Source organism: Neolamprologus brichardi, chromosome 6 (genome assembly GCF_056152115.1).
Source record: "Neolamprologus brichardi isolate AB-2024 chromosome 6, ASM5615211v1, whole genome shotgun sequence".
Classification (NCBI taxonomy): domain Eukaryota; kingdom Metazoa; phylum Chordata; class Actinopteri; order Cichliformes; family Cichlidae; genus Neolamprologus; species Neolamprologus brichardi.
In genome coordinates, this window is record NC_142109.1 from 26,150,001 (window position 1) to 26,172,855 (window position 22,855).

The window sequence follows — 22,855 nt, forward strand, 5'->3', positions numbered from 1 at the left end:
CAATTTAGATTAATCAATTAACCTATCCCCACTAACTATAGACATACAATTCCTAATTTTAATCATTTTAACTTTCATGGTTACAAAATCCATATAATTTGAAGAAATGTTACATCTTTAAAATATGCAACTTTAATTCTGAATGGCTTCACACTGCCTTATGCTTATGTTCAGAGTCGTCTCGCTAGTGCGTTAAAAGAGCATCTCACCCACCCCGTCAGTGTGTGTGAACATAATGTAAAACTATGTTTGGTGACTCAGTGGCGAGGGCTTCAGCTAAAACCACTACTGTCTGAAATTGAAGGAAAAGGTACAATTCTGCCCTCACAATACTTAGTGCTTGCTATTTTTCCTACTTTTGATCAAAATCATTAAATTAGCATTAGCACAAATGTACTTCCCTACATGTCTGTAACTGCCTCTGTGTCAGATACTTAAGGTTCTGATTGTTATGCTGGAAGTCTTTCAAATACCTTCCACAGCAGCTGAATTTACACCAGTAGATGCAATTACTTCAATAGGTGCTAGAGACAAGAAATAAATCCTGACTGGAAAGCCACAGACGTCTCCTTAGAAATACAGAGTAAATCAGTGTCATTATTTTGTGTTCAGCAAGACTGACAGCTCTGCGAGGTTTCACACTCAGCAGAGGTCAATACCACTTGACCCAACTAATCCCCATGCAGGTTCTAACTTGTTGTCTGGATGGGGATATTGCAACTCGAGTTAGTGAAAAAGAAAAGTGGACTTGAATGGGAAACCAATGAATGCTTGCAAGAAAGAAAAAATGTGTAGCATGTTTAAATTGTAACGTCACATCATCTTAGGTTTGTCAAATTTGAAATTGTGGATATCACCATGCCTGTAACTCCCTCTACTCCAACACTCTTCTCTTTACCGGCTTCAGTTAATTCAAAATGCAGCTGCGCGTCTTTTAACAGGTACGAGAATCTATGAACGCATAACTCCAATTTTAGCCAAACTACATTGGCTCCCTGTTAAATATCGCATAGATTTTAAAATTCTTTTGTTCACTTTTTAAAATTCTGAATAATTTAGCGCCCAGCTATCTCTCTGAACTACTCCACTTATACAATCCCAACAGAGCACTTAGATCATCCAATCACAGGCTCCTAGCACAACCTAGGTCTCGAATGAAGTCGAGAGGAGACCGGGCCTTTGCAACCGTGGCACCCAGACTCTGGAATAACCTCCCTGTTCATATTCGTACTGCCGAGTCTATCCAGTCTTTTAAATCACGTCTTAAAACTTATCTTTTTACTTTGGCCTTTTATTCTAACTAGTTGGCTGTTCTAGCTTATTGTGTTGTTACCTATTGTTTGTTGTCCTGTTTTATTGTTTGTTTTAATTGTCTCATGTTTTTACTGACTGTGAAGCACTATGGTCAACACTGTTGTTTTAATAAGTGCTATATAAATAAATTTTGATTTGATTTGCATACAAAACCGTGATTGGAAAGTTTTAGAGGGAGATTAAAAAGAAAGGGACAAACACCAGAGCAGATGCGATTAAGATAATAATAAATTAAATATCATATTAATTTATAGAAAAAAGAACTACACACAAAATATGATACAGGATAAAGGGTGTCTCTTAGCTTTTCTACCTGCTTATCAACCAGTGGGTGTATTCATGACCAGGACCTCCAGCTCGTCTGGCCTAAAGACTCAAACACTCTAAACGCTATCCCAGTCAGATTTAATGATTTAAAGGAATTAAAGAGTTTGTAAAATGCAGGGAGGAATTTAATGTGTCCAGCAGACAATTTATGGTAAATGGCTTGTATTTGTATAGCGCTTTACTAGTCCCTAAGGACCCCAAAGCGCTTTACACAACCAGTCATCCACCCATTCACACACAATTTACTGCTCAGATTAAATCTTAAACACATGAATCTCCTCTTGAACAAAAAATAATCAAAGTGAGGAAACATGCGAGTCTCTTAAAAGACAGTTGCATTGAGAATGGACATTGGAATTCTTACAGAGAGTTTTTAATATGAGAAAATATTTTCTTTCTTACTCGTTGCCTTCTTGTTGCTTAACAGCTGGGTGTGAATAATACAGGCGTACATTTGAAAACAGTTTCTATACAGCTCAAACTAGCGCATTGCAGTAATCAGGTTACATTTCTCTGAACTGCAGTAATGTAACGCAAAAACAAAAACATCAAGCCTACGTTTTCTTTCCACACTTGTGTTATAATCAGACGATTGCAGTTCCAGTGCAGTGAGAATAAAAATGGTGGAGTGGTCTTAAACTTTTGAGGAGTAGAGATGTGAATATTATGAAAATAACTTTTATTTTTATTGCACGAAAGACCAAGAGCATGATGGTAACTAGGACAGAGGCAACTGCATTATAACGCTAACACAACATCAGTTCTTTGGCATTTGCACAGATAGACTGTTAACTTTAATAATTATGTTACGATGCATTTCAGGGCATATTATTGAGTGACAGACAAGTAATGTAACAAAATGCTTTTTCCAGGTAAATAAGTAATTAAGACAATGTGTTACTTCTTAATAAAAAGGAATAAGTAATGTGTAATGCATGATATTTTTGAATAAAAGCCTCAAGTCTGCCCACAGGAGGCTCTTTCATCACTATAAAGACCATGAATAGATCAATGTCTGGGCATCTTTTTGCTCCTTATAAACTACGTGTGATTTCTTTTTTCGTCTCATACAAAAGGTTTTCTTAGAGCAACTTGGCGTCAGATTCATTTGGCTTAAATCCAACATCCATTCATCAAGATTATTCCAAGATATATCTATTGCTGCCTCACTGACTACCTCAGAACTATACAGATGATGTATTGATATGTCAACTAAGTGCTGAAGAAAATGTAGAAACTTTCATGACCTTTAACTTGAAATGCTATATTTTAATGGGAAAAAAGTGGAAAGTGTGTTTGGTCAGTCTCAAACTGTTTATGTGGGTCAGTCACTTATTCTGTTTCAATCATTATCTGTACATCTATAAAAAAAAAAAATAAATAAAAAAAACCTACATGTTTGTCTTCAAGTGCTTAAATTTAAGTTGTCGTCTTTTATTCAGACAAGAAAACAGATTTTGGCAGCAGTGCTAAAAAATATAAGCGATCTATCATAATGAAAGACGTCAGAAGGATGTTTTTCAGTGCAGCGGGGAGCTTCACATCATCGTATCGGTGAACGTACTGTATGCAGGTGGCTCTAAGCCCAAACTAAAATGTAAGCATTGCATTTTATCCGATATTTCATCTGTGACTGTATGAAATACTCCTAAAACAAAATGTCAGTTTTAACTCTAGGAGTCAAAGGTCATGCTGGCTGTTGAGGATATCTTGTGAAACCAGGGTATACTTCATGAAGAAAGAAAATTTAGTCAAATATCTTATGCAGAAACACCATTGTAGCAAACTAGAGACTAAGGAGAACAAAGATGATGTGCTAATGTGAGGTATTGCTACCCAGTTCTGAAAGCTATTCCAAGCATGATGAATTTATGTTTTTCTACATGCTTTAAAGTATTTCAAGCAACTGAATAAGACAAATGTCTCTCAGGTGAAAATAAAGAGAGATTTGAATCAGATGCTTTAAGCAACTGAATCATTGTGACCTTACAAAACTGAGAGAACCACTCTGAAATAAAACTATACTAGTGACTACACAGATGAAGGCCAAGCTAATTGTATTACATTAGTATTCTTATATTAATAGTCAGCATGACCTACATGACTGAATGAATACACAAACTCCACAAAGCAGGTTCAAACTCAGAACACTGTTTTCTGGCCCACATCACAAGCTAATATTGATTTGTTCAAAAAGTTAATAGAAAGCACTCACACAGCTCATAAAACGTGGTCACTACTGACACTTCTGTGGTGTTTTGCAACGCCGAACACAGTCTGACAGTTAATGATTATTTTTTGGAGAAGAACAAAAGATGTTATTAGAGAAGAGCCAGGCTTTTTTCTGGGAAACTTTCCACTATTATCCTCTAGAGACAATATCAAGCAAGCATCAAATCAAAATGATTCGATATGACATGATGTGGAACTGCAGTGGAAATTTAAAATGGGCCAAGAATTTATGCTATTTCCGCAATTAAGACTTGTTGTTAATTTGCTCAATAATTCTTGTTGTGAACTATCCTGGTAAGGAAATTCATGATGTCTTAGGCTAAATCCTCCTGATTTGTGTTTTGGCAAACACTATGCTGTTGGTTTTCTCGCTAAGCCTTGGCAAACTTTTTCTCTGGGAACCACATGCTTGATCCTGGAGTACCCACATGACAAATAAAGATGACCCAGGACGCATGTATACAGAGTTCGCTGGGAAAAAGATGTCACCAGACACTCTGGGGGGAATCATACATGTGTGGGATGTAGAAGCTGTGGCCAAAAATAGATACAGATCTCTTGTATGGACACGGTCAGAAGAATTTAGCTTTCCCCCTGTCAACTGTTTTCGGAGGATGGACACGGGAAAACAGCAAGAATCCAGCGCACATCCAAGCTTATCATTTGCACAAAGTTTGGGAAATCTTGGATTTTTTTTTTCAGGCCTTCTTTTTAGATTTTTGGGCACCAGTTACATTGTGACTCTTGACCTTAGGAGATAAAAATAAACAGTTTGTAAAGAAGCTGTTAATTGTGAACAAAAAGTCAGAATATATAAAATATAACAGCAAATAACAAAGCCAGACATTTGGCAAAGAAGCATGCTACACAGATGACTTATTGAGATTTCCTGTGAAAATCAAATATAAAAGAGATGTAAGGTAAATAAAATGCATAATAATAAGAAAATGTTTTTTAACCTTAATTTATTGGTAAAATTGCGAGCTCTGCATCACACGAGCTGATCACTGGAAGTCTGAGCATCGTGGAGACTCAGACATGTGGCAGTTGCATTGCAGAGTATGTTGTTGGAGATCAAGGAAAACAAAATAAATTGTGCTAAAAGACAAATTGATAGATTCATTGGTTTGTTCATTACATTTATTTAGAGTTTGCAGTTTCGGGGGCCACTGTGGAACACTAGATGCAAAGTATGTTTTATTTTTCATGAGCTGACAAAAAGTAAAATGTGCAAATACAGATGAAAACAAAACGTTATAGCAGCATATACAGAGTTTTCTCCATGCCTTTACATGATTTTTATCTTTCAATTATAAATGAACGTAACACGCTGGATCACTTTGGAGTGTAGTTCTCCAAAGTGGAGTGTAGTTACTGCACTTTTCTCTGAACAGTGCAGTAAACATGCAAAATCACAGGCATGTCGCTTTAAGTGTTTGGCCTAACACCTCATAAACAAAGACTGTCTATGACCCTGTTTACACATTGACCTCAGTGCCGCATTCATTGAATACAGCTGTGAACTTAAAATAAACATCAGCACCACATGACATAACATATATGAAATGCCTCAGCACAAAAGTGATTGTTGTGAACTATGCTTCCATTGTACCAGAATACACAATGTGTAGCTCCATCAAAAGAAACAAGGTTTTTAAAATAGTTGCTCTGTGATGCCTGTCTTCTCTAACAGGGGCCAGCAGGTTCCTCCTTAAGGCGCAGACAGCTTTGGTGTCGGCAGCCAACTCAAGCAGTGAAATCACATACTTTGCGGCTCATGGTACAGTATGTGCATTCGCCCAAGCGTGGAGAGAGCTGAGGGAGGGAGGTATTAGGTTCTCGTCCCCAGGGATCAGACACACTGGAGGCGCTTTGGCTGTGAGGTCTCTGCCAGCTGTACTGGGATCTGTGATGAAGCTCCCCAGCTTCAGCTCCGGGAGATCCGGCTGCTAACTGAGAAACTGAGGGGGCCTCTTTCAAATCAGGCTTTGCTGAGATGATTAACTATGTTCATTAAGTTATTTAATTAATTCAATCACAAATTGAAATAGCCACAACATCCATCTTTTGACCAGCACAGAACTTAGATAAGTGTAACAATATGCTGCACTATAATTGTGTCACCTATTATCTATCTATCTATCTATCTATCTACACACACATACATAAATAGATAGATAGATAGATAAAACCAACCAAAGTATATTTTATAATTTATTTATAATGAATTTGCTGTTTTGAATGCATTGCTTTTGATTGTTTTTGTTTTTCAGGAATATTTGCATAAATTTGACTTTGTGTGTTTGTAATTATTTCCTATTTTATGTTAAAATATTAAAAGTTTTTACATGGAATACAAAAACTAATATATCCAAATGGGAAGGCAGAGGTAGATCTTTAAAAAGTATTATAATTACCAAGCAATAGACTTCCCATTAGGGGAATGTTGGCTCAGTTTACTTAATAAGCTGTTACCAAGCTTGTGCTGTCTTGAGTTGTATTATATTATTTTATTTGCCTTGATTAACATGGGATTACTCGGGTCCAATTAACGTAAATTTCACCATCATCCCAGTGAGTGGGATTGTTCGTATGGAAGTTCACTTGCCTGCCAGTGTTTCTTTAGACTTGTGTCATGCGAACTTCAAGTGGATAGGATTCTCAGCTGCTGGGTCTCTGGCTGTTTGCGTCCATGCCCACAGTGGAGTATGATCTAGGCTTCTGGGTGTATAATGTTTGTCCACCTTTTGTATAAGTGGTAGATGCCATAGTTCAAGTCCGCTTGCAACATATCTAACACGGGAACACCCACATTTAACTTGATGGTTGATTTGTCCGAATAGCAAATTATATTATCCTTTCTCCAGGCCCAGGTGCACATCATCACATTCTGACATCTGGCCAGTGATGACGAATTAGACTGTCAACAGCAAAGAGAAGATGTCTCCTATTGATTTATGGAAATTTTTCTCAGTAGAAAAACAGAACACACATGGGATGTGAATATCACTTCCATACACATTCATCCACATAGTTATTATTAACTATTTAATTCATCAAGGTCATTTAAAAGGGCAACATTTTTAGCAAAAGAATACCTCAGAGATCTAGCAAGACACTTCTGATAAGCCTTTTAAATCTCCCATTACATCACAGTCACTGTTGTCATCCTACTTTATAAGTGCTTCATCAGATCACAATCGGTGATGATGAATTGCTGCAGCTCAAACACATATTTGTCTTCATGGAAAATTTACCGCTGATATGAATCATCACTGTGATGACAGCTGCTGAAACATGAATCTGTGTTTCCAGAGTGCCAGTAAATGCTTTTTGCTGCAGGGATGACACATCAGTGGAAAAAAAAAAATCAAGAAAGGTAAACTAATGCCAGTGTTGGTGTATTACACATATATTACCGGTGCTTTAGTGGACTAAAACAGCAGTAATAGATATATTAGGCATGCAGCCTATCCCTATTTTATATACCTTTAATAAACCATTATGATTGCCAAACTGACCTTGTATTTATATGTACAATCTAACTCCAACAATAGCTAGAAAAATGGTATAAAAGGTATGCCACTGACTTTGTACTTAAGTACACATCTACAGAAAACACTGAAGTACCTAAAAAAAAACCTTTAACAAATAGGATCAATTTACTTCAAACTCATAACATAACTGTTACTGTTGTCTGTGACTGTCTGGACTAACTCTTAGATAGTTCCTTGGATAGCTGAGAGTCTACCATCCATCCATTTTCTTCCAGTCATCCAATTTAGAACTGTGGCTGGACCCTATTCCAGCTGTGATATGGCGAGAGGTGGGGTAAATGCTGCATATTTGTGTTGGAGTGCTAACCATGTATGGCTTAAGACTGTGACAGGAAGTCAGAGTACCCAGAGAAAACCAACACAGGCACAGGGAGAATGTGCAACATGCAACAGCAAAGCTCCAGCTAGTCAGCAGATTAGAAGCCAGAACCTTCTTGCTGTGAGGTCTACTAACTAACGCACCGCAGTACTGCCCCAATTTACAAATTCTTTAAACCCTTTCTTTAATTGAAAACATTTTAAATCCAACAACACTGGGATACGTGCAAGAAGACAATATAAACTGTGTGTAAGCTTAAAGAAAACACCTGATGGAAACATTTCCCAATTAGTTCAATCAGTAAAATGATCGTCTGAAAGACACAAAGTGGGTGAAGATGAGGAGAAGTTGCAAATCTTCAACATTTTGAACACAGTGTTTTATAATATAAGATTTTGGGAATTTCAACATCTATTGTGCATAACCCTAGATGAAATCTCAGACACGATTGTGTAGTGAAGAACACAAATACTTCAGAAGCTATTGTTTGCAAACACATTCCACTGCATCCACAAATGCAACTTAAAACTCCACCATGCATAGAAAAATGTATACAACGCTGCCATCTTCATTAGGCCTGCCAGCATGGGTCAGGCAGTAACACAGTCCAAGTGCTTGCCTGTCTGCAAGATTTAAAGATTAGATAACCATAAATAAATAAATAAATACAATGACCCCAACTGTTGAACAGCTGAAAAGCAAAATAAAAACAAGGACTGGAAAAGATTTGGCTTTTAAAACTACATTAGTTGGTTTCTTCAGCTCTCTAATGTCTTCTTTGCTTAAAGATGAAAGAAGCACACTGGTGACACGCCCCTGACAAATGTTGAATAATAGTAAACCATTAATAATGTATTATAGCAACACAGCGTTCCTTATTTTTCCAACTTATTTTAGTTACAGCAATGTTTTATGGCAGAAACTGTTTAAGTGGGAGAAATGCTGAGTATACAGTGTGTCAGATCACCTGCCCGGTTTTTTTTATTAAATGGCTTACGCACATTAAACAGATTTATATCTGGCTGATATGATCATAAATATGCAACCTCGGTTGCATTTGTGTGAAAGGAGAATATTTTGGCCTCAACTGCTCTCCTTTCACACTTACCTGAAACAACAAGTGTGGAGCTGCTGCAGGCCTAAATAATGACAAACTGCACTAAGAGAGTTTATTTTAAAAAGCCGAGGTCAAAGACGGCGTTGCAGAAGGAAAATTCCACCACGAGTTCATAGCCAGACAGGGCAAAAGTCATTTTTGATATACAAATACAAATGGCTGTAGGTACAAGGGGAGGGATAATAAAACACGATGAACCCTGGATAAGTAGTCAGACAGATGGATCCTCACCTCTCCTGAATAAGGTGGGGCCTACACAAGCACTTCTGGGCAAACATAAAACAGAACTGACCCTGGGCCTTTGAGGGCCTAACTCCCACCACATCTTTCAGACACAAGCGCACCGCTCAAAGTGCACTAGCGCTAGAAAAACAAGAAAGTTTGTAGCAGGTAATTTGAGAGTTTGATCACGGCATGCCTCAGAAGTGCAAAGCACTGCCCTAATCGTTTGTACTGAATGTCGTGATCAGCTTGTCAGTGCGGAGACCCATGCAGCGCAGAGTCTATCACCCCTCCACCAGCAGCACCACCCACCTCCGCATCTTGGCTGGAGTTGCGAACCTGAGGAGGGTTTATTGTTTCTGCTCAATTACAGTGTAACCTGGTACTCCAGCGGGTCCCATTTCTAGTTCCACACCTAAATACAGACATGTGGTCAATTCAGGGCGAGGAAAAGTGGCTCATTAATTATTTCCTCATCAGAGTAATTGAAGATGCCATTAGAGGGACAGTTGGCTTGAGCGATTCTATTAGCAGTTCTCATTTGAGACCATAGATGGGCTGCTGCGGATTCATGCTGTCTCCTTACGCCAAAAGTAACCCCCAATGTGTCTTGAAGTCTTCCAGAAGTGCAAGACCCCAGTTTGCCTCTAACATCTTGTTTTTGTCACTGAAGGAACACAACACGACCATTAATTACGACGGTATTTGGCCATAAGGTATTGGTTTCACTATTCTCTGCAGTATTTTGAGTTTCAAAACAACCGACATGACAGAGAAATAAAAACCAGCTGGACTTTTGGCAAGGTTGGTACTGTAAATCTTACACAACCCTTTTGGCACAGCTAATAAAACTGAACGGACAGGATTATTATAGCGGTATAGTTGTGATCGGTACGCTCTCAGAGAAAACAATTAATCGAGGCGAGGCCTTGATAAAAGCAAATTAAAGCTGCACTTATCCGGATGAAATTGCGAGGTATTTTCAAATTCAGCTCAAGCCCACTAGTGATGGTTAACAGGCTTTTAAAAAACAGCTGGTTGTGGTATGGCTTCAGCCTTGAAACCTGGAATAAGTTAAAGAGTACTAACGGTTCCGTTTGTAGGTTCTTTCTTGAGGAGGATGAATGAGGTGATGTTTCCAAATGTTCCTGTTATACTGCTTCCACCAAAGCCGTTCCAAACATATTCATCTTAAGGGATTTTAAAATGAATGTTTACTTTATAATATTATATTTAAGCTGCAGTATAAGAGGAATAGCCCCTGTAATGAAAATCAGCATCTGTGATTGAATTGGCAGCAGGCAGGAAGCTGAAGATAATCAGGGCCATGTTAATATTCAGCACAACAGCCTCAGGTATGAGAAGCACTACAGTTCTATGTGCACCTGCTTGTTAGCAGTAATAAGATTATTTATACAGTTATAATATAATTATAGCTGTCAACAGACAGTTGTTGGAAGCATTTTCAAATTCTGTTCTCCATGGATGGTCTCCTTAACTTTTTAGCAAGAGCTGAAAGACAATAAATTAAAAAAAAATATGTTTTATGTTCAGTGAGTTTTTATAAATCGCAGTTTGTTAGATTTACATAAACCTTCTTTCCTGTGGCCACTCACTGCTAGCATCTCCCCTGCCCTGAGTCCCGCATCAGACAGTAGTTTGGCATGCCAGGAGCTCTCGTGCTGTAGCTGTTGCAAGACATATTAGCCATGTCTCATCGCACATTCTAGGTAACATCTATAACAGACACTCACAGGTGGTCAGGGGTAACTCAGAAGCTGTCTGTTGCAGTTGTTTCTTTTGCACCAGGCAGAATTTTATCATTACTTGCAGGTGCATTTTCGAATGATGAGGTGAGACAAAGGGGATTTCCTCCCTCCTCAAACATCCCTTCAATTTTCTTTCTCTCTCCAGTGGGTCTTTGTGTCTTCGTTGACTGTCAAGATTAAAATATTTTGCTCCATTCTCATTATTTCTATTGGTGAATGAGTCGGATGCGGATCTGTTTTGCCTGCAGCCAAAGTGCAAATGAAAACCTTTCATTTGTTCGTAGTGTTGGTCATCAGGTGAAATCAAGTTGGGCAGGACAGGGATTTGGGGGTTCTCACCAGTGTTGGGTAAGTTACTTTAAAAAAGTAACTTAGTTACATTACTAGTTACTTCTATCAAAAGTAACTCAGTTACTTCAAGTTACTCGTTACTTTCAAAGTAACTAGTTACTAGGGAAAGTAACTTTGGTTTTACTCAGAATTCTCTTGTTAATGTGTTGCTTCCATAACTTTGCCAGTCTTCTAGCTTGCTTACTTGCCACAAGTGCACTGTGCCACCTACCAATAGAAAGGAAAAGATAATGTGCATATTTCCACGAGAGAAATCCCACGCCTGGACCGTCATTGACTGCTGCCATGATTCTAGCCTACGTCACAGCATCATGTGCGCCTTTTACATCCAACACAAAAACTGCAGTCGTGGTGCTTTGATTGTACTCAGAACTTGGAAATTCTGCCTTCTGAATAGGAAGATGTAGGTAACACCAGACTGCAGATGAGCTGCATATTTGCATCAATCTATGAATCGTTTGTTTGCAAGATTCAGATAATTATTTTTTAAAAGCTAGACATTTTAAATTAGAATAAGAAAGAAAAGTATTTCTTTGTGCCCACCTTTCCCTGTTAATGCCCTACCTGGCCCCCCTGGCAAAACTTTGCTAGACCCGCACCTGCACAATTACCAGCTGTCAGCTACCTAAAAAAGGATCCTGGTGTTATCTGTCTCTCAGAAACAGTTCATAACTTCCCTTCAACTCATTCATGTCACCTAAAAGGTAAACCTGTTTCTCCATCACTTGTTCAGCTCTGATGATTCAGTAAGGACATCTCCTGGTTTCATCTTCATGTTTCCCTCTCACCAGATAAACAAACCGACATCATGACCAGCAGCTTTTTTGCAGCTGTGGCTCCAGCAAACATCAGCTGATACTAGAAATTAATATTAAATAAATTCTAACAACAGCTGATCAAGCTTAAACGTGCTGCTGTTGTTTAGCGTGACATCCGCTGGTTTCCTCTTTCTGGCGCAAAGTGGGCGATAAACAAACAAGAGAGCCGATCAGCTGATCATTGATCAGTTTTCATGATTGAAGTAGAAACGGGAGAGGGAGGGGGAGAATGAAAGAAGAAGAGGCAGCTGTGCAGCAAAGACACAGAATAACTCCAGCTTTGTGCCCTTTTCATTGTAGCTGAATTACGGGACAAACTGTTCCTTTTCACTTCAATAAGAAACGCGTAATATTTTCTCTGAATACCAGACGGGACGGTTGGCAACTCTAATAACTTATGAACAAAATAAAGTTCAACATCATTAACTTCATCGCACCCACCCAGCTGTATAGAAACTCCGTCATGCTAGCTAGTACGCAGTACGGAAAAAGTCAGAATAACGAAAATAAACTCCACCTAAACTTGGTTTATATCTGACCCAGATAGACTGCAGGTCATAACTTCTTACCTGAAGTTCAGTTCACACTTGGACCGGCGGCCGCCTCGGGTCTCTTTTCCTTCTACGTCCCCTTTCCCTCATCCACCTGCTGCCTCCACCACTTGCTAATGTTACAGAATCTGTGGAAGCTCCGCGATAGCCACCACACGAAGTAACGAGTAACGACCCTATCTAAATCCTAGTAACGACTAACGCGTTCCTGGTTTTGGCATAATAACTAGTTACCGTGCTCGTTACCACAATAGTAACGTAGTTACTGTAACGCGTTACTTAATAACGCGCTAGTCCCAACACTGGTTCTCACTAGCTAACTTAGTTTGACGTAACATGGTGCTCACATGCTACATCTCACTCAGTCTGTAGCTGAGCTACATACTGAGCTACTCAGTCTTTCCAGATTCACAGAATGCCATCATTTAGGCGTTACTAGGTCTAAATTAAACCAAACACAGACAAACAGATAAAAGATAAGTTCGGATAGCTCACTTAACATCACTTGTTCCATAGTGTAAACCTAAGCTGGTCACCGCCCTGGCAGTCATAACAAATCTGACATTGAACTGACCTTAATCTGAGGCAATAGTGGTGTGACAGATAACGGCTGGACATGCAGGACAGGAATATGAGGGCAGATTAAATTCCACTTATCTGTAGATCATAAGCATGTCAAATCCATCATGCCAGTGCTTCAGACAGACAATAGATGCATTGATAGACTGAAGACCCCAGGGGAAATTTAGGTTTTCTCTGCATTCTGTCTCTCTATAGCTTTTCTTACTCTTTGTTTACTGATTTATACTATTTAAATCCACTTACATTTAACATCTATAGGGCTTCAGTTTCACACATTTAGTCTTTTGTAATCCACATCACAGGGTTACACATTATGAAAATAATGCTGAAATGAAAGTGAGAAAATTAGCAGAGACACTGAAATGAGCCACTGGGCTTCTCTCGTTGCCATGCTTAAATTTCCTGCAGCGTTAATTATACTAGATAAACTAGACCCAGTGTTTGTCCTGCCTCTCTCATTCTACTAAAAACAATCCCCACAAGAGCACACACTTAAACACACATTCACAAACATGCACGCACGCACACAAATCCAATCAAGCTAACATGCAGACTCAGATAGGATCGCTTAAATCAACACCCTTACGTATAGACCCTCGTGCATTCCGTGCAAACACACCCGAACAATCTGCGTGACTGTAGTAAGAAAATAAAACATCCACCTAATCACAGTTGTCCAAAAATATTAATTTGATTGAGTTGGTAAACATTTTTAAGCTCTAAATGAGGACCCTGTGGACCTCACACTGGAGGATAGTTGCTTGTTAGGGCCAGTTGGTTTCTGTCTTTTTCCTTTTTGGGGTGTGATGTAAATTTACTACACCGTGTTGCAGATCCAAGTGAGTAAAGACTAAAACTGGGGGTGGCTCCAGTTTCTTTTGTTGCTCCTTTCAAATACCAGTCCTTCTATGTGTGCAACATAAACCAGAGCCCACCTCTTCAACATGGGATACAGTGTCGTGATGTTTCTACCCTTTTGATGAATGACTGCCTGGAGCAGGTTACCTCTCTGCAGTCTGTCTTCTTGATTACCACCCATCAGCAGCTGGCTATCTGGTTTGCAGTATAGCCCTGTCTATATATCTAGTTTTAAGTGACTTTTTAAAATAGAAAAAAATGTAAAAAATCCAAATGCTAATGCTTTTGATATCAAACTTGGCTCCTTCACAGTCTGAAGAAGAGACTTGCCATAAATCTTTGTCATCAGATAATTTCTTAATAAACATCTGCTGAAGAACCACTTATGTTAGACATGAATAAATGTGCTGAAAGTAAGAACAACATTGTGCCTTGTGCTGCTGCTAAAATAATAATGTTTTTAAAAATGGCTTATTTTGTGGAACAGTATCATCTACTGAACCAAATAGCATTTTAGCATCATTTTAAAAGACAGAAACATTAGTAAAAAGCACAACATCTTGGGCAGTGAGAAAACTTTTAAGCGAAAAAGGCAAAAATAGACTAATGTAAATGTGTACGATCAGAAATAATTGGCACCGGTGCTGCTGATCGTTTGTTTCACTCCATTATATTTTGAGTGGCGTTTTATTCACTTTTTTGTTCTCATTGTTTGTTTGTCTGAATCTCTGCCTTTTTAAATCTTTGTCATCGTTTTCACGTCTTTGTATACTCAAGTCTAATTTATTTCAATAAATAACAACTATTTCTGTTCAAAGAAGAGGAAAAAACCCCAAACTCTCTTTGTTGAGAAAGTTTATAAACTGTGAATGACAAAATATGTCGTAAATCTATTTGGAGACTATGACCATGGAGGAGGAGAAGGTTGTAGACACATCAGTAAACAATATAGTGTGAGAAAGCTGAGCCTCACACGTAGGATTTAGACTGCACCTGCTGAAAAAAAACATGCGGCGAATCTTCGATTAAAGAATAAAATTTGCAGTGAGAGTGAGCTGACTGAAAGAACCATAAACTCCCGACCACAGGCCTCGGAGATCGAAACAACCTTCGCCACAATGCAGCACTTTGGCAGACATGATGAGATCTAATCATAAATCAAGCAAAACAGATGGCAGTCGGAGAGGTGGAGATCTCTATCCATCCACAATAAATAGACATATCTGAACCTTAGAGGAGGTTTTACATCTCTAGATTACTTGGCTCACTGTTATTGTTATCTTCTCTTGCTGTATGAATTTTGTGTATCTATAACACATGATCGTTCTTGCACCCAATTGAGAGAAGAGAAGTGCACTACACTTTATAATAGCATTTTTTCCTGGAGGAGTGATGACATGACTACATAATGGTTACAAACCTGAGGAAACAAAAGAAAACTGTACCTCACGTCTCCACATGTGAGTCATTCAGACTGGGGTTTTTTTTCATTTTAGTGTTTGGCGTCCAAAGATCCTTCGAAAGAATGCGATGTACACTATCATTTTAGGTATTTTATAATGTCTCTAATACAGTGTGGTGCGGTCGAACGTCACAAAAGATTTCAAATGTAAACAAGTGTCAGGGCGTTTCAGAGTTGTCAAACATTCAAACGTTTGCTATAATCCAAGCTCTGAATACTTAATGGCAACATTATGGCGAGTTAGTAGCCATTAAACCTAATTTATACAGTTCTACATTTTTTTTTCCCATCTAGGACACTTTGAAAAGACCCCAGAAATTCTATCTGACATCCATCAAAGGCCATAAATCATGATAAATGGAATTGTTGCCTCCTAAAGAGAAAAGAAAAGCTGTCCTGGCTGAGACAATCGCTTCCATATGAGATACTGTATGCAATTCAGACACATGTGAAGTGCATGCATGAATAGGTGCACAATGTTCAACCCTTCTGCTTCAGCCATAAAATAACCTTATACACACACATTCATCCAGCCGCACACACACGCTCAGCGTGTTTGATTTTGTCGGAGGATGGATCGCTCATCGTCGGACAACCACGCTTCATCAAACTCCCTGCAGCTTTGTTTAAATAAGCCATAGCTGCTTTTCATTTATTACCCATTTATCAGCTCGTAGCCACGCTGTAATCTAACATCTGTTGATTCTCTGACATCTCACTCATTAGAGTTCTCACTGCATTGCTTATGTCATTAAAAATTAGTCAAACATCTAATGATTTCTGTCCAGGAAACCGTTTAGGATTGAGTTACTCTTATATGAAATGTTTTCTAAATCATCAAAATACTGGGTTTGGCATGCTCCATGCTACTTTTAAATCATGTTCCGCTTTAGGTTTGACCCTACAGCTTGTAGCTTACGGGGGAAAAGCTTGGCCTGGAATCATATTAGATTATATTCTGGCAGCCTTCTTGATCAACTCAGGAATGAATGCATTCTTATCTGTATCCTCAGAGAATAACAGGAAATCTGCCTCTTTAAAGTGATGATAGATTTGTCCTGAAATGCAGGTACGCACATTCACACAGATGCTGGACTGTGTCCTCTTTTTCTGACTATATTGAAATTAAATACTGTGCCTCAGGCTGGCACTGAACTCGTGTGAGCTACTTTATTCCTTTTTTTTTTATAAGGAAAACCCCCTTGAAGGTTCCACAAACATTTCATACTTCTACAGCATGATGGTTATTGTTTTCTGTACAGGGAGCCAAGGTATGTAACGACAAGCTAGACCTCCATCTTGGTCTGTGGAGCAAAATTAAAGAGGTTTATAGTAAATGGATGGGATAAAAATCATAAAGATAATTTAATATAGGTTAGTGTGTCGAGTATGTGCCTCAAAGTGCTCTGGGTGGTGTTTCTTTATTACAACAACTTACTAGTACATCCTACACATTCCCATGAGCACCTCTTCAATCTATAGCGATAGCACTTCAATCATTACATCATCATCCAGAGCAGCTTCGTTCCATTTGCTTCTCCCAAACACACTTTAGGTTGAAATTAATTTGAGTTCCCGTGAGAGGGAGCAGGACATTATCATTGGCTCAGATATGTGTAGCTATGATTGGCAGCTCACGAGAGAGCTTTCCATTAAGTGGCCGAAACTTCACCTCTGACCCCACAGGAACAACATATATCCCAGTTGGCCCAACTATCCGTGGGGCTAAAAGCTTGGTCAGTAAATAGTCACGATGGTCACACTGTGGGAGGTCAGAGATCAGAGGGAACGAGGAAATGTGCTATTAACCATAAATATTGTTTCTTCTCTGTGTGTTGTGCAATAATTCAAACTCTGGGGCCTGGTGCATTTGAAAAGCGTTGACTCTATAATAATCTTTATTATCTCCAGTATTAGGCTCCAGCACCACACCACACTGAGTAAGAGGAAGAGAAAAATAGAAGGATGCATAGATCACATACTCTCATATAAAAAAAGCATCTTGTTAAGTAAAGTATTTATCATGTCACCATCAAAAGTATTCATATTTTAAAATATGCACTTACAGCTGTAGTTTTCTTCTTAGTTTAAGATGGCAAATAATAAATGGACTAGCTTTTCTCTTATTAACCACTCAACGTGCTTTACTTTACAATCCACATTCATCCATTAGGATACAGATGCATGTTCTGTGTACTTTGAGCGATATACCCTTCACAAGACATTTAAAGTATACCAATGCACAAGATGTTATTTAAAGATAAAGAGCTCAAGCTGTGCTGCTTAATCTTTTTGTTTAGTACCTTTTCCATGGACTGCCCACAGCTTCTAAAACACTGGTACCACTTTATATAACAGATGTGTGAGTTAGTGCTAATAGTAATTGTTAGCTGTTAATAGTTACCACGAGCAGGCTGAGATTTATGTTTCCACAGCTGCTGCCCGCTTGTGTCTGCTGACTTTCTCATGTGGATTTAACAGGACAATAAACGTCCTGGTTACCACTGAGGACACTCCATGATCTCACATTAACACAACACGAAAAGTGATAAAACTTTTGCATGAACTGTGACTTATTTTGCAGGAGGACAGCTTAATTGCTAGCATGGCATAAAGTCTAACGAGCTCCACAACTGTATAAGACCCATTCACTCCACTTGTGTAACTCCTGGATGGGCGAAGAGATGAATTTCCCTTAATGACTAATACTTTGATCGCTATTAGGTACAACAACCTCTTAAATAATCTAAACTTGCTCTATTGTTAATGGAAGCGGGTAAAGCTCAACTTGAAATCTTGGACCTGAAAGGCCTGAAGAAAATGTAGAACAAGTGGCTGCTTCAATGTCCACTGCTTCCTCCTCGCTGTGCCTATTTCGCTTTAGCGATAAGTTTGAGAACTTTTCAGTTTCTGTTGTTTAATTTAGCATAATTAAAACATATATTTTGCTGATAAAGAAAAAAATGAAAGTGAGTATAAACTTTAGGGGATTTTTTTGATGTCTGGTTCTACCTGTGTGCCTGGAAATAAGCCGTTGAAGAAAGAGAATTTTCTGTAGGCGCCAAATTTCTGCTGAATGCAATGATTTAAAGTTTATATGCTAAAAGTGCATGCAAAAACTTTTTTGTTATATATTGTTTACATTAGATTATTTGTGTGTTGCTTGCATGAGAAGGCAGTATGCTGAGTGGAGGTGAGGCTGAAAAGCACAGTATATGGATAAGTCGAGACTGAGGACCAGTGTTAATTTCACTGACAAATAATTTTCATCATAGTTCTCAAAGTCTACCATAATCTAAAACTCAACTATAACTAAGTGAATTTTAACAACTGAGTTATGATGAAAACTAAATTATCTTTTAGTCAAAAAACTTAAAATTAACACAATAAGCAGTCAAAGAAATGATTCCAGTAATAACATGTAAAATAAATAATTTTATTAACATGTGTATTTGTATAGATTACAGGTTTTAAATTAACACGACTGCATTCTTTAAAAAAACAAACAGAGCCCATAAATGACATTTTCTAAGTACATATGTATGTATGTGGGAGCATGCATTTGCTAACATGAGCCTGGCACGCACATCACCCCCCGGTCAGCATCTATCACGTTGCTCAGTCATCTCATATGAAGAACTTAAGCGCGACTCTTCTGGCTTCTTCCCCCCTGGATCTGAGATTGCTTTTAATAAAGTCTTTGTTTAGCCTTGCTTAAAAGAGCTTGGACTGATAAACTCTGACATTTTTGTAAGATGCAGTAAAGATTGTGGAAACGGTCGAGCAGAGAAATATTTCAGATTTTCTTTCCATTTTTCAGTAATCATCTGTACTCGGCCTTTTTCAAGAGCGAACTCTGATTTTTATCGATGAGCCAGGAATGCAGTGGCTGTAAGTAGCAGCATTGTTTGATTCAGGTATATCGAGTTTCCCCACAATACCGTCTGCCTGCACAGACCATATTTATTTCAGCAGCAGAGAGGTTTAGCACAGGGAAATAAATCACTCTCATAATGTAGAAGTACTGCTTTTGTATTATGATGACTTTAAGCTTACAGCCAAGCAAATGTTGTCTTACCTAAATTCACTTTAGTGGTGGTCTGCTATATTTTACTTCAAACAATAAATGTTATTTAAGAAAACTTTTTCTTTCTAGTCTGTTTCACACTTTCAATCTCAGCTTTTAACCTGATCAGATTAGGAATCAACACTTAGTCTATTTTTGTTTTTTAGTGTTCATGCAAAGCATTGTCTCTCTAAACTTAACTCTGACCTCTGTGTGTTTGTCACTGGCCTGAGTGAGAGATTGATAAATGTAGATTAATTTGCCAAATGACCCTGAGTTGAAAGTTTAAAAAGCATTCATCATGGCCAACCTCCCACACATGGTATCACACATGGATCATCTAGATAACAGATCCATTAAGGCCACTTTGATATTACTAGAAGTCCTCCTTTCATTTATACTAATGAGAGAGCTGGGAGGAGTTAACCCAAAAGCAAGTGAAGAAAAACAGAATGAAGCTGAGACATGGTGGTTAGTAAATGTAAACCCTGGATGATTGCAGCTTTTTTGCTTGCTAAATGCTCAAATACTCAGATGGATCTCAAATTAATATGAGAGAGATTTTAAGCTCTGCTTTTCTACAGAAATGAAGAAAATCATTTTGTTGTATAAATATCTAAAGCCATGTTTATTTTTCAGAAACTAAACACTGTGGGAAAGCAGACAGCGTCTAATTGGCAGGATGTTTTAACCCCTTTTGACTATGGATGACAAGCTGACAATGTTGTGCAGCCATGTGTGCTGGTAAACACACAGAGCATCTTCGCCTCTGTCTTCCTGACTCCATCCAGTTACCCCCACCTCACCTTCTCCTCTCCAGTTCATTGGTTCGACGTGGAGAAGCGCTGATCGCCACTTGTTCTGGTTCACTAAAGCCTGGAATCTCCTGTTTAGATCAACAGGAAAGGAATCTTCTCGGTCCTCCGAGACAGCTAAAAGCCCGTCTGTTTTAAAGAGGGTTGGGGGTCTCATAAACTTGTCAGACCCGACGGTGTCCTTTTACCTACCTAGCTTCAGTTTTAGCTTAGAGAATTCCAGGATTCTCTTAAATGGCGGTTTATAGGCGACCTGTCAGCCCAGGGATCATCAGAGGTTTATGGTTGACCAATAAAAACACTGCTGTGATTCAGAAGATCCCTAACTCATCGCCGCACTTTCAGATAAACCCCCAGGTTTTTCTTCCTGTCTCCAAAGATTAGAGGAAACCCCAATAAACTCCCCGCTCTTTTCTCACCACTTCTGTATTTGCCTCATTTATCTCCCACACGTATCTAACCCTAACTTAGATTTTACAGTATAGGACAAGCAGCATGTTTGTCTTGTTGAGGAGAGTTTTGTTAGTGTGGCAAATATGAAGCCTGAGCCAGGAGGCTTAGTTAGACTAGTAAAGGTCCAATTTATCCCTTGTCAAGGCTGACTGTGCAGCAGGCGGGAGTAGACTCAAATGCAAAAGATCACCATATGCCACGAATACCCCAAGATAGCTGGTGAAAGCTGCATGTACAGACTACCATGACCTAGATGACTGAGAACTTACACAGACATTCTGCAAATTACATAAAAATGCAACAACAACAACAACCCCAAAGCAAAACCCAAAAAACCTATATCTATTTATGGCTCAATTACTCTATACTAACTAAGTAATGTGTATCTGTATATTTGTGTTTCAGAATCCTCAAAATCTATCAAATGCATCAACTGGATTTCATATTTTCTCCTTTCCCTGCTTGTTTTCTTTTCTAAACACATACACATTCACTAACAGCATCTTTTCACATGACAGCATAGTATTTTATACATTTTCACCATTTAGTTTATGTCTTTAGGTGGTCAAACTTTATTGCATCTGACCTCTTCTAGCTCGTAATGTTCACCATGTTCATCACAAACATGCTTTGCTGTTTTCTTACCTGCATGCCCACAAATAGGATGTGACAGTTTTAGATGGGACAGCTACACGTGGTCGGGGCTGCCCATAAAATAGGCGGCTGGTGTCAGTCCCAGAGGGTTCACTCTGATTATGGTTTTCCTGACAGATGGTGGAGTTTCAGTTATAACAACATGCTCTAAATATCAAGGCAGGCTTTGTAGTCACATACAAGTTTCTTTTAAATTTATTCTCATTATTTTTTAATTGAGTTTTGGATATTTTTTGTTTTAGTTTTGGTTTTGATATTTTATTGTGAAAAACTGAAAAAAAGAATTCTCCACCCCAGTAACAATAAATTTGTTTATTAAAAGGTTATAGTAAAATATTAACATATTAGTAGTAATAAGAAACTACAGTAATTTGTATATAGTTTAATACACAGTTTAAGAGTTTTGTATATAGTTTAATAGTTTTATATGCTATATAAAAGACTTATTGCTACTCTTATTACTTAAAAAGATATTTTTTTACTCCCTGAACCTACTCTAAAAACTAGTAGCAGGAGGCATATTATCTGTGAATAAAGGTGAGTGTTAGAAAACAGCTGTCTAACCACACATCTGTAGACACTGAAGTTAAAAAATGAAAAGCAGAATGATGTTTTAATTCTAAAATAAATTTAGCTATTAAAAATTATTTCTGGTAACATTTTAGGTTTTAAATGTTAACATTTAAACCTTACACCAGTGAATCATATTGGACCATTTAGGCTGGTTTGCAGTCGGCCTTCAGGTGCAAAAGAGGTGTGGCAGTTCTTCAATAAATTCACTTTTGCATTTAAGAACAAACAAAAATCTCTGAATGGAGACGTTTAAAAAGGAGAGCTTGAAACAGAAGAACAGATATGAATGTAAACACTATTTAAACACCATTTCTGAAGTCAAAGTAGTGCTCAAACAAACAGTCCCACAGATGCGTCTGTTAAAAACACAGTTGGGGTTTTAAGCAGGGTTCAGATGTTGTGATACCGCCCAGTTCACAAGCTAAAAGAAACACGCATACTGTAAATGAAAGTACACCGGCTCGGTGTGAGGCCTGAAAAGACTGAACGATCTTCAGCTGGTGTTGAAATAGGAAGTCACTTCACCTGTTTTCTTTGCATTACAGGACTACTTAATTCTCTAGACTCTAAATGGTAAAAGACCCTCTTCCGGTTTTTCAGCAGAGCTGTGATTTAATGTTTTAATGAAGTTCTTGCTCTCATGCATGTTCCTTTACTCTCTGCACAGCTGTAAAAATATGTATTGGCCTTCACTGAGGGACTGCTCATTTCAAACAATATTCATTCTCCCTCTGAAACAGAGGTGAGATCGATCTTCCGTGTGGAAAGATGCAACCGTGTCTGTTGATACAAGGCATATATTTATGCAATTTAGT